Raw genomic sequence first — 14,069 nt, forward strand, 5'->3', positions numbered from 1 at the left:
GTGTGTGTGTGTGTGTTACAGAAACAGTGTACTCAATTCTTGGACTCACTGTTGTCTGAGTTACCCTTTCTACCCATAGAATAATTTAGGAACTACGGTGTTGCCTCACAAGACTCCTCTAAAGCTTGTTGAGATCAAGGAATGCCATCTCCAGCCATCTTGAAGGCTTTGTTTTTACTTTTCCCAAGTCTCACTGTAGAATGCATGCTTACTTCTCATTTGATGGTAGTTTTTCGAAGCCAAAGCTCCAGGCAGGAGTATAAAGATTAACTCCTCACTTCCCTTGTAGGATTTAATTATACATGCTAGAGATAAGATAACTAAACAGTACATGTTGATTACAGTAAATTTGGAGATGCATAAAGAAGAAAAGGCTTGGTCTTGGTCACATTTATAGGATTCGTTTTAGTCTGTGTGCATGATTTTATATGCATATGAACATATATGTGTGTGTGTTTTAAGAAAAACAGGCTAGACTATGAACATACAGTATTTTGTCATCTGCATTTTAACTGAACACTTTTCCACTTTAAAAGACTCTTTGAAGCATAGGTGTTTGTTTGTTCTTGTTTTTTTTAACTGCTGCCTCGTATTTAGTTAGAGAAAACCATTTGTCTTACCTAGGGTTTTGTTGCTGTGAGGAGACACTATGATTACAGCAACTCTTATAAAGGAAAACAGTTTAACTGGGGCTGGCTTACAGTTTCAGACGGTTAGTCCATTATTGTATGGTGAGACGCCTGATGCCCTGCAGGCAGACATGTGTTAAGAGACAGTTTTCTGGGTCCAGCCCTTTCAGGAACAAGTTGCATCTTGCTGTCATGTTCCAGGCCCCGGAACCCAACTCCTCTCCTGCTTCTTCAGGTGTTTCGTGTTTGTCTGTTAGCCAGTAAAGGACGTAAAGAGGGAAGTGACCATTGTCCCTTATCTAAACTGAAGCACACAGGTTGTAAATGAGTTGCCTGTCTTCACTTAATTAACTACCAGCAGTTGGCCCACTCCTTTGTTCCCTCCTCGTAAATTACAGGTCAGAGTCCAGGAGCAGATCCACTTAACAAAGCTGATTCAAGGGTCTTGAAACCACGTGACCTGGAGAGGCCCTGACACCCACACTTACTTCCTTGCTTAACCTTTTGTTACAAAATATGATTGATTTGTCAACGCAGCAGCCCACCCTGTTCCCTCTTGCTTTGTGTTCCCATCCTTTTAAAACGTCTTAACAGTCTCCCTTCAGGGATGTGGTTTAGATCCTGAGCTGGCCGCCTCTCTGCACCTGCAGAAAACAAAGCCTGCACTTTAAGCTTCTGTCTCTGAAGTGCGTTTTCTCTGCTTCCACCCAGAACCCAACGACACGGTGCTAGAGAAGGAGCTGAGACTTCTACATATTGATCTGCAGGCAGCAGAAGGAGACAGTGTGCCACTCTGTGTAGCTTAAGCATAGAAGACCTCAAAGCCCACCCCCTACCCCCACCCCACTCCTGTGACATACTTCCTGGGACAAGGCCACACCTACTCCAACGAGGTCACTCCTTCTAATAGTGCCACTCCCTATGGGCCAAGCATTCAAACACTGAGTCTATGGAGGCCATTCCTATTCAAACCACCATACTAATATTCTCTCCAATAGTGATTTTATGCTTTGTTGTTTGGTATTTAAAGGTGAAGTCAATTTCACAAACACAGGCAAAGCCAAAACCAGTAATCAGAGTACAACACGTAGTCCCAGCTTTATTAACCGTTCTGAGGTTCTTGAGTTTAGACGTCATCCTTGTTATGTTCTATCCAGGTTCGTTCGTTCTTTCTTTCTTTCTTTCTTTCTTTCTTTCTTTCTTTCTTTCTTTCTTTCTTTCTTTCTATGTATACAGTGCTCTGTCTGCATGTACACCTGCAGGCCAGAAGAAGGCATCAGGTCTCATTATAGATGGCTGTGAGCCACCATGTGGTTGCTGGGACTTGAACTCAGGACCTCCGGAGGAGCAGTCAGTGCCCTTAACCTCTGAGCCATCTCTCCAATCCCATCTCTCCAGGTTCTAAAGACAGCTTCCAAGAAACGAGTCTACCAGGCATGCACGCATGGCTTTGGCTAGCTCTCTTCAAAGCTCTGGTCTTATCCTCTGTAGCTGATAGAGTTCTATGGATGTGCGTCTCTATGATTTCTGGGGCACAGGCATAAAAGGCGTTGTATATTTTTGCTTTGTAGGAAGTGCTGGGATTAAAGGCGTGCGCCACCACACCTGGCTTACACATCACTTTTACTACACTCATGAACCATTATGATTTCCTATCTTTTCCTTCTCTCCTTTCCTGCCTCACAGGCCCCATTCCTTTCTCCATCTAAGTGCTGCATTACAGAGAAAGCATGAGTGTTGCTGTTTTTTTGTTTTGTTTTGTTTTGTTTTTTGGCTATTATTGTTGTTGTTTTCTGTTCCTGTGATAAAATATCCAGACAAAAGCATCTGAAGAGAGAGAGAGAGAGAGGGCTTATTTGGGCTTATAGTCCATCATGATGGGGAAGACATGGCAGCAGGTTGGCCTGCCTACAGTGGCCATACTGGAGACTGGCCGGTTACATCGGAACAGGAAGTGAGAATGGCCCTAAAGCTTCAAGGCCTGCCCCCAGTGACTCACTTCCTCCAGGGAGAGGGGCTCCTCTTCTTACAGCTTCCACAAACAGCATCGCCAGCTGGGGATCGAGTGTTCCAACCCGTGAGCTTATGGTCCTGTCATATTCAAACCACGAAAGTACACGCTGGTGAGATTAATTCATTTCACATACCATCATCTCTCTTTTTGTCCGTTGTCCTGCAGGCATAGGTCTGTTCTTCATGGATGAACCAAACTTCATTGTGTATTTACAGCCATTTTCTTCCCCATCCATCTGTTTACGGACATCTTGCTTGATTCCCTTGTTTGGCTACGTTCCCGTGCCTCTAATGTCCCCAGCAACCATGATTTCCCCCCCCCCCCCAAATATTATTTGCCTAAGTCCATTCTCCACTCTTCTGTAGCTAAAAGATGATTTTTAGGGAAGAAGAAGAAGAAGAAGAAGAAGAAGAAGAAGAAGAAGAAGAAGAAGAAGAAGAAGAAGAAGAAGAACAAGAAGAAGAAGAAGAAGAAGAAGAAGAAGAAGAAGAAGAAGAAGAAGAAGAAGAAGAAGAAAACAAACAAACAAGGCAGAGAGGGAAACACAAAGGAAGATGAGGCACAGGCCACTTCTCTGCACCTGGTATTATTTTCAAGGAAGAAAACTTCACAGTAGCGCAAGTAGGACAGTCCTTTCTCTCTCCTCTTCCTCTCTTTTGTAAGCAAAGTACAAAGGGCACTTGTATGGATGCTAGAGAACAAGAAAAGGCATAGTCACCTTCCTGAGAGATGCAGATGCAAACTGGACCTTTGGCAGAGGGACAGCAGCTTTGCAGTGGCCTGAGTCAGAATCTGTGGGGACCTTTGGGCACGGACATCATTACTTTGGCATTATAGAATCAAGGGTCCCTCTGTTCTGACAACACAGGTAGTAACCAATGTGCAAGGCCAGACTGGGGCAGAGGCACAACAGGTGTCTATTATTTTGTCTTTCAGTTTCCTTTGTACTAGAGTCCCAGGCAAGCTGCACAGTGTCCCGTGGGCAGCAAGGTATCATCTAGAGCAGTGGTTGTCAACCTTCCTACTGTTGCCACCCTTTAATACAGCTCCTTACGTTGTGGTGACCCCCCCAACCATAAAATTATTTTGTTGCTGCTTCATAACTACAATTTTGCTACTGTTGTGAATCATAATGCAGGATATCTGATTTATAACTGATAAGGGGTCACAACCCTCAAGTTGAGATCTTCTGATTTAGTGTGTGGCACATTATTTAACATCAGAATAGCTTTAGTTGTTAGAGCAGGCTCAAGACTGGCATTGTCATGCTGAAGAAGGTTCCTTTCTCCCCTGACCATGTGAGATCTTTAAAAGCACCAAAAGCATAAATATCCCGGAAACTCCTACAATGCACTCTCATAATGATCCTACTGAGGGCCACTTGAGAAGGCACAGCAAACATCATTTGGGGACATCCTTAGAAAAGACACGAAACACACTGAATACCGCAGGCCTGTGTAGGTTGCTGCCAAAATATCTAATCCACAAAGGACGGTACTCTTCTCAACGTTGCTATCAAGGCCTGGTTGCTTGCTGTGCACCATGAGAGATTCCTGGAGGGCCTCCTTCTTGCTTTATTTATTTATTTATTTATTTATTTATTTATTTATTTATTTTTAGCTCAGTTAATTCTGATTCCTGATTTCGGCTTTCACCATTTCTCTGCGCAGATTATCCACTTTAAGCAGGCTTCCCACTGACATCCCTTTGTTCTCCCAGAGATTGTGGTGCTGGGAGACTTTCCACAGCATGTGCTTCTCAGCTCACCTTGGTTCAGAGTCGATTTTTGCCTTGTACAACTTGAAAGGCCCTTTGTGTGGGTGCTGGTTTCTTAACTGTGGAGTGGTCCATCTTATTATCACTTCTAGTTTGTTTTTAAATCGAGCGTGGTTTTTGTTGTTGTTGTTGTTTTTTTTTTGCTATCACACCCACTAAGTTCATCCAAAGAATATTTTCCTACCCCCCCCCCAAGTGAGAAAAGCCACTGTGGGTATCTGCTATGTGTGTGTGTGGGGGGGGATGGGGGATGGGGGTTCATGATGAGATTTGGTATCTGATAGCTGTTATTTCTATTTAGATCTTGGCCTTTGGCCTACAAGGCACAATGTTTACTTACCATCCACCTTGGCAGTCCTGTGACAGGCTACTTTTTGGAGGGTGAAACATAACACATTCATTGGTACAATAATAGGCTAATATAATTAATGGCAGATGAAGTAGGAGGTCAAACTCCAGAGCCATAGTTCATAGTTTGGGGTACTCTGTCATCCTTACAATACATGTTGTTATTGGCACACATACTAATGCTCCTTGGAGTGTGGCTTGAGAAATGCAGGTGCAGACAAAGGGGATTTCTGCGGTTTAATTGGATGACTTTCAATTTAAAAATTCAGCTAGGTATCAGAGATACACGGAGGAGCCTTTTAAAAATAATCTGCATCAATGTATTTCTATAATACCCACTTACTGTGGACCACAGTTGAGTTACCTGCCTGCTTCCTGTCAGCTGCTCACTTTAAGTACACTTATGACAAGCTTAGCTTAAAAAAAAGTCAACAACAATGTGGAACACTGGAATAGCAGCACAATGCCAGGACCTCTCCTGAGTAATGGCTAGAGTGTTGCTCATCTTGTAAGTTGTCGAAGAAGAAAAAAAAAAAAGTTGATAAGTCATGTCATTTTATTCCACAAACATAACTGGGTGGTCACATGGAGCTAAAGATTGTCAAAATATTCCAAAATGTTTTAAAACTGTTTCTACTTATCTAGCTTTGGGAGGCCAATGCCTTAGAATATTCACTAGCAGGCTGGTCATCTTTCTATTGTTTCTTAAACCTTGGTTTGGGGTTTTTCTGGCCAGCAATTTATGTTTTGTTTTGTTTTTTTATAACTCATTTCTTTTCCTATTTTGTAACATCCTAGCAATAAGAATGGTCCCGTAGGGAACTAGAAATGTATTTTAATAACCCTTCTTTATGATCATGCTTGGTTTAGTTTGGACATGGTTCAGGAAAAAGAAAGGGTGGGGAAAAAAAAGAACCTCATGCACTTAAAAAAACATTATTTGACAGGATTCCTTTGGTGAATACACTGTGGTTTTATTTCCGTTTTTCATTTTTATTTGTATTATGGCTTATGTTTCTCAAATAATTTGTATGAGGCTTAATATAAAAAAAGCAAGTTTATGAGATTTTAAAGTTTATTTGACAGCTGGATAACTGAAAGAAATATAAAGGATGTCTGAAATGTTTGAGAATACATATGTGCTTAAAGAGTATGCATAAAATAAGCTAATGCTGTCATGCCTTTGAGGTGGTTCCTGCATTAATATAGAACTGAAAGTAAAGTCAGGGGGAAGAGGACTTCAGCTAGAGCAGCCAAGCTGGACGACTAACAAGAACCGAAAAGATAATTCAACAAGTTCTGCACAAAATAAATTCACCATGGTAAGAAAACTGTTTAGTTTGAGAACATTCCTACATTTTCAAAATAACTCATCACACCATTTTGTATAATGGATGAGTTTCTTTCAGTGGTCATGGTTTCATAATTTGTAAAAACCTAACAAAAAAAGCCTAACCTTCTAGTTAGAGTCTTTATTTTTATACTTCTTTTCTAGAGTGCTGTGGCATATTAAATTACATTGGGTTGAACATTTTAAATTCCAAGAGATACTGCTCCCAAAGCTACGCAGATAAGCACGCAGAAAGAAGAGTCACAGGCTTCCAGCAGCCATTAAGTCCAAGGGATCCTGTGTGATCACAGGCTGGGTCATGACTCTTCACTAATAAAACATTAGGTTTTGCCAGTTGTGGGTTTGGGTCTCAGGCTTCTGTTTCATAGAAATCCTGACATAAGTGATACCTAAGTTCTGAATTCACTCTCCTGAGGATTTTAATAGATGTAGTTCCTGGAAGGGTAACCTGCACTGGGACCATTGGCACTGGTGGGTGTGACTGGTAGTCCACCCATGAAATCAGCTCTGTGTAGTCTCAGCAAGTCCCAGGTCCTAGGGTCAAACTGAGAGACTTACACAGATGCAACTTGAGGTTTGATGCTCGTATATGCCTCAAAGACAGTCTGGAGGCAATGGTACAGGAGGAACAGGGGACTTTTTTGCTGGTGGGCTGTGATGGGTGTAGTATAGAGACATGGGCTTATTGTTGACCATGGGGAAGGCATTGGTGTTATTATGAGATGTAAAAAACATTCCTCCAAGAGAGAGAGAGGGCACGTATGCCATAGCTATGGTCGTGTTATTTTAGTTCCTGTGGCTGGGTATCAACCCCAAAACACAGTGGCAGAAAGAAAAACAAACATAAACAAGAGCAACAGCCAAACAACAACAGCAGCAACAACAAAACCATTTGTTGATGGATTCTTTGGACAGGGCCTAGTGAAGGCTTTGTTTATTGATTGTTGGTGAAGTCTGAGTTTCATTCAGAAGGCTTGATGACCAGAGTCTAGCGTTATCCGGGCACTTGATCACTCACATAGTTAATGGCTGGTGGCTAGGAGGGTAATTCAAGGGGTGTTCTGTGGACTGAATGCTCATGCCCCACAAGTCTAACTCAACCTCCAAAGTCAAGGCATATGCAAGTGAGGCTTCTAGGAGATATTTGGACAACAGGGGCAGGTCATTAAATGATTAATGTGCTATCAAAAGCAGCCCTTCACCCTTTCACTCCACTACAGAACGTGGCAAGAAGATGCCTGTCTGTAAAACAGAAGTCTGGTCCTCAATGGGACCTGACCTGAGGGGCACCTTGATATGAGCCACCAGCATCAGAACTGTGAACAACAAATGTATGTTGCTTGAGCCACTCTGTTTGTGACACTCTATTACAACAGCCTTCGATGGTAGTTATCAACTGGAACCAGCCTTGTGACTTGTGACCTGCGCTGGTACACAGGTTCCATCTGCAGAGAGAGGAGGGAAGCCTGAGCTGGTCATTGGCTTAGAAATTTTAATTTTGAGTAAGTTCATTTTTTTTTTAATTGCACTGAGTCCCACTAATTATAACCAAGAAAGAAATGAGGAGAATAAGGAAGGGGGAGATGAGGAAGAGGAGAGGGGACAAGAGGAAGAAGAACACTACCAAGAAGCTACATTCTCTTCTTTTTAACTGTGTCTAGGAAATCGGGCAGCATTGCTTATAGTACACTGAAATTTGTTACAAGTGCGTGCTTGAGGTGTTCCATATTCAGAGGGAAGAGAATAGATTAAGCTGCTTGATGGAAGGATGTCAAGGCTCTGGGAGACTATGTGGGAACATAAATATTGCTAGGGCCATTTTTGGAAAATACAATCTGCCACACATGCTCTGTATATATTTCTGCAGGTGCCACCTACTGGGTTAGTTTTTATTTTGTTTCTTGTGTAATAGAGTTTTAAAATTAAAGCTAGAAGCTGAGAATCCAAGATAGAATTGATGCGGTATTGCATTGCTGGATCACAGCACACACAGCTTTCTCTCCGGGACTTGAGTCTCTACAACTACTTTCAAACTGGGAAATGGTGACGTGGGATAGACATCGAGAGGAGACTGTTGGAAAGAACATTTCTCCCAGCCTGGTTTACCCAAAGCTTAGTAACAAGACACCGTTCTGATTCCGCTTGGAGGGTCTTGAATCATCTTTCTCATAGTTGGGATTCTCAGAGAATGAGAGCCTAACTTGCTTTAAAAAGTCAAAGTGGAGGCCGGGCGCAGTGGCGCACGCCTTTAATTCTAGCATTCAGGAGGCAGAGGCAAGCGGATCTTCGTGAGTTCGAGGCCCGCCTGGTCTACCAAGTGAGTCCAGTAAGGCTACACAGAGAAACAGGATAATGACAACAGGATAAAGGATTACTACAAAAGGGATGTAACTCAGGACAGAGTATGTGCCTAGTGTGAAGCTTCAGTTCAACCCTTGCAACTAAATACATAAAGTGCTTTCTTTACTTTTTATTTTAAAAAATCATATTTTACTAAAGTTTCTTAAATTCACTGTTTTATATTATTATGATTTTAATTGCCAGGAGCATTGTATTTTTAAAGCTGCATTTACCAGCAGACCAAGCAGGGTAGGGAACGACGACGCTCACCAAAATTCATTATAAGGGCTTTAGCATACTTCAGCACATGGGTGAGCAAGTTTGTTTGTTTGTTTGTTTGTTTTTTCTCCAAGCCCAACTGGACACCCCTAAAGCCTGTCAGAGGGAGGGGCCATTCTTATGGGTCCAGGGTAATCTCCCAGGAGAGAAGAAGAGAGGGGTGGTGAGGGAGCTGCTTTTCCCATGCAGATGGAGATGAGTACATTAAATATCAAATCCAGGCCGCCTGGAGTACTTCTAGCTCCAGAATTCAAAGGGCAGAGAGATATTTCCTATAATGTACCGGGCATTCGAGTGAGTCAGTGTGAATTGGTTCTGCATTTGGCTCCTACTATCCTCGAAAGATGAGGAGCCAGAAGCCTGAAGCTAAAATTGACACCAGGTAACTAAGGGCTACAGAAAGATTCACAGGTGGCCCCTAAAAGGAATGCTTAGCTTAGCCAGTCTGCTTAGCCAGAACTGAGGTGTTTTCCATGTGAAAGTAGGGCCTGGAGGAGATCATTAAATCATCAAGGTGAGACCTTTACAGAGGTATAATGAAAGCAATTAGCGAATTGTGAAGTCTAAAATGGACATATGTCCATTTGCATCCGAGATGGTCAGTTGCCCGTCATTGCTCCGTCAGAGTCAGATGCATCCACTTGGGCCAGAGGTGTGATCTAACAGAGACCCTGCAGGGTACCAATGGAAGCTCCCATGAAGGACAGATGCATTTCTAAACACTTGCCAGGCCCAGAATACTAAAAGGTAATCCTAAAAGGACATCAGCTCAGAAACTGACCAGTAAGCTTCAAGGTCTGGAAGTCAGGACAGAAATCAAAAGGTGGAGAGAGTAAGTTACCACAGTGGAGAGCATCACCAAAGGGCAGGGGGAAGTCAGGTGAGGAATTGTTCCAGTTGTATTTAACTCTCTTTGCTGCAGAGGAGACTGGAGTGAGTAGCCCTCACAGACACTCAAGTAAAGTTCTGCAATGCGCTCAGGTGTTCAGCCAGCAGCAAAGGAATGCCAACTCCAGTGCATATGTATAGACAGGGAGTAAGTAATTCATGTGATGTTGTCACTGGGCACACTTGTTCAACGCCTGGCATACCAGAACCTTAACCCATTTGTGACCCAACAAGAAATCAGGAACAGCAAATCAGGACCAAAAAAAAAAAAAAAGGAAATGTTGATTCTTTTATTTTACTTCTAAGGGATTGATTATGCACATCCATGAACTATTTAAAAATCTTCCAGGCAGACTGCCGCTCTTCCCATTCCTCGTCCAGCCACCTAGGCCCATTTGCACTGAGTTCATTGTTTGTCTCTTTCCTACATAGGACAAGCACCTCCAGGAGGTGATGCCAAATCTCCCACAGAGACCATCATTTCAGCTAGTCTATGCGTTGATCGATGGAAGCCTCTCTCACTGCCGCTATACACCTCAGTCAAGTAATTCACGTGCAGACGGAGATGAGGCCTTAAGCATTAAACCCAGCCAGGGTAGAGTACTATTAGCTCCAGAAGTTAAAGAACAGAGCAGTCTCTTCTATAATGAATGGGATCTCTCCGTGTGAGCTCAACTTATTTCTTTATTTTTTTTTTTAAATTTATTTATTTATTATTCTGTATATAGTGGTCTGCCTGCGTGTACACCTTCAGGCCAGAAGAGGGCATCGGATCACATTATAGATGGTTGTGCGTCACCGTGTGGTTGCTGGGAATTGAACTCAGGACCTCTGGAAGAACAGTCAGTGCTCTTAACCTCTGAGCCATTTCTCCAGCCCATTTCACCTGCTTCTTGAGCTCTGCCACTTATGCAGTGCTCCTTGAGGCTGACCGCATCACCCCGCTATCAGCTCACGTATACCTGGACAGCAGCCCCACGCTAAAAGCTCTTGGCTTTTTGGACCAAGACACCTGATGCTTCTCACTCTGCTGCCAAGGGTTTCTGTTTGGGGACTTGACTGCTGCTCTTATCCTCCTGGTTTTCTTGGGTCTGGGTTCTAGTCTCAACTCTGCTAAAATGCTGCACAACCTTAAACAATTGTATTAACTCAGAGAAGCTCAATGTCTTCATTCACACAGTTAGGATAAACACAAGGATACGTCAAACAAGTAAGCCAAGGGACATGACAGCACCTTATTAAAAACTGTAACACACACAACAAGTGTATGTGCGGTGTTAGCATAATCTGGCTACTGAGCTAAAGCAGAGCCTCTCAGTTCTCTCATTTCTGCCTTTATACCTACTTACCATCTCTGCCCTCCCTGTCCCTTACCTAGATCTCTGGTCTAGGACCCAACAGAGTAAAAACCAACACCCATCTGCTCTCTGGACTGTTTTCTAGGGACAGTGTCTTCCTGCTGGGTCATAGAAAGGCCAGCTACTTCCTTCCAATCCCAGGTGTGTCTCCTATGGCCCTCTCCATTGGAATACTCTTCTCTCTGGCCTAACTTCCCAGTGACTACAGAAACCTGTAAAATTCCAGTTCAGCCAATGCTCTTCTCCTTTCTTTCCTTGGAGCTGTCACAGAGGATAATCAGGACACCAAGTGTTCTGTAGCCAAGTGAAGACTGTTTTTAAGGATGAAGGGAAGAGCTGTGGAAAATGCTGCCAAGATCTCAAGGAAGGTAAGACCTAAGTATTGATCACTGAGTTTGGCAGCGTGCAAACCGCTGATGAAATCGGGTCAGAAGTGTGATTATCTAGAGCTAGCAGCAATAGCTAACTTTGAGTCAGGCAGGTACAGGGAGCCCTTGCAAGGAAAATAGCTGGAGAGAGATAGAAGAAAGGACATTTGTTAAACCAGCAATAGAAAAATAAAAGTGAATTGATCATCGCTGAAAGTAGACAAGGAACATGTCTGTGGTTGCGGTTTAAGTAGGTCAGAGCAGATGGGCTGGGCTGGGCTGGGCTGGGCTGGGACCCACCCTGGAGGCTGGTTTTGGGGGGCACAGATAGCTTAGCAATAGCATTTTTAGGGAAATGAAACACTTGTGCACGCAGGTAAGTGAGTGGGTGGTTACGTCAGTTAATTACAAAGGAGGCAAAACTACCAGTTGTGAATGAGGGATTGGAATTTGAAGAAAGAGAAGGCAAGACACAGTAACATTTGACAGTGCAAAAGTTAACAACCAGGACGATGTGATGCAGTTGCTAGGCAGTGTTATTTCCTCGTCATATTCACAGCCTTGCATCTGCATTGATATCATCAGTGCATTTTCTCTAGATACGTTCATCCATATCAGCGCAGGCGCAGAAGTGAGCAGAACGCTGAGTTTAACCAACCGGGCGTTATTCAGTATAGTTCAAAGAAAGCAAGGAAGCTGAGGACAAGTGTGAGCTGGGTAGCAGGAGCAGTGAGGGTGCAGGAGAAACTGGGCAAAACCTGAAGATTCCATTAATTGACGATGATTATTGGATAGAGGGATTGTGGGTATAGGTGTGAAGGAACTGAACTAAAGAAACAGTATTAATAGTTAGAAAGGTAAACAAAACGGAGGCAAGGCAGCATTGCACGTCTGGTCAGAATCAATAGAAATGAGTGGTCAAGGGTGTGTGTGTGTATGTGTGTGTGTGTGTGTGTGTGTGTGTGTGTGTGTGTTTGTGTGTGTATAAGTGTGTGGTGTGTGTGTGAGTGTCTGTGTGTATATGAGTGTGTGGTGTGTGTGAGTGTGTGTGTGTGTGTGTGTGTGTGTGTGGTGTGTGTGTTTGTGTGTGTGTATGGTGTGTGCGTTTGTGTGTGACTATGTGTGAGTATGTGTGTGTTTGTGTGTGTGTGTGTGTGTGTGTGTGTGTTCTCTACCTATAAATCTATAGTTGCATCTTCCAGGATTTGAAATAGGAGGATCTGAAAAACATCAGCCACAGGGACAGACTCACTAAGAAGCTGGAGAGCAGCTGGAGGATTAGAAAGTAGAAAACATAAGGATCTTTAAAGATAACAAGGAGTAACTAAGTAGATGGCGGTGGCCATGATGGAATGGAGGTGTGGATGATGTCATCAACCTCAGTCCCCTCTAGCATGATGGGCAGATCCAGCCTAACATGTTCCCCTAGGTTGACATCAGCACATAGGTTATGAAGAATCATCATTCCTCAAAATTATGTTTCAATTTTAGCTAAAGATGTTAGAAAAAAAGCAGAGGAAGATTTTGGATTAAAATTCAGTTACCACAATCCAGTTCAATAGCTAATCTCAAGACCTAGGAACCTCTGGGTTTCCCTAAATGTTTTTTTTTTCTGATTATCAGTATTTTCATAATAATACTAAGATGTCATTTGCTGCTGTTTATCCTTTTTATCCCATGGGTACAGCGAGGATTTCCAGAAGCTGCATAGAGTAAACACAATGACTGAGTGCAGAAGCGAATGCAGGATCCATCTACTTCCCAGCCAGAAAGAAATCAGAGATGCCAGACGCTGCTGCACAACAGGCCACTGTCTTTCTGCATTTTACCTGTTTCATACAATGTATCTTTTCACATAAAACTGTTGTTTGTGTTAACTTATAGCGGAGCAATTCTTCTAACTTAAAGTAAATAAACAGCTATCAATATGTTTTAATTTAGAATATGTAAAACATGAACATACACTGCCCATACAAATGTAATACCAGTGTTTAAGAAAGAAAAGGGTCTGTGACACCAAAAAGGTTTTTGCCACTTGCAGGAAGATGAAGGCTTTCACAGGGAGGGTCTGGGAGGTCAGAGTCCTGAGAAGGCTGCTGCCTACCAGCAAGATCACCTCCCTGGGCAATGGCTGAGAATGCCTGTAGAAAGGCAGCAAAAAGTCCATCTTCTTTCAGCAGCCTTCCTGCCTGGAACATCACGAAGATTGTTCATTTACTAAGTAATTATTCTGAAGAAAACTGAGCAATAAATAAGTCTGTATTAGAAAATAGTGTATTTTTGCAATCTCCATGAATTCTAGCTGTTGGAAAGTCTCTGAGGTTTGTTTATTTTCTTTGAGTATGAACACTATATATATCACTATAGAAAATGCACAGAATTCTCAAAAGTCTTCAAAAACACGAATTTTATTTCCCAGAGATATTGACTTACCATATATATTTCTTTTCTATTTTAAACAAAGTTGTTATCATGATTATTCTTGAAGTTATTACTTTATTCCTTCTGTAGTTCCTAACCCCTTCTAATGATTGTCTTCTGGCTTATTGATAATTTGGCATCATTACATATATGGAGTATAAATATTCCTTTTGAATTATACAAATAAATGTAAGCCTTTGCAGTTGCACATGAACAGTAGTTCCACATTACCAGCCTTTATAATGAATCTTTGACTACACCCTTCCCAAAATATTAGTTTATTTTATAGACATTCAC

General features: G+C 42.5%; 1 long non-coding RNA gene across 1 annotated transcript; it reads left to right on the top strand.

Annotated features, from left to right (window-relative positions):
- The first annotated feature begins 5,959 nt into the window (after nucleotides 1-5,959).
- Nucleotides 5,960-13,354, top strand: LOC311607886. Its single transcript, XR_014782780.1, has 3 exons — nucleotides 5,960-6,089; nucleotides 11,245-11,351; nucleotides 13,039-13,354. It is a non-coding gene; the product is annotated as an uncharacterized lncRNA (long non-coding RNA).
- Nucleotides 13,355-14,069: the final 715 nt, after the last annotated feature.

The sequence above is a fragment of the Acomys minous genome, assembly GCF_964271855.1.
Source record: "Acomys minous genome assembly, chromosome: 10".
NCBI lineage: Eukaryota > Metazoa > Chordata > Mammalia > Rodentia > Muridae > Acomys > Acomys minous.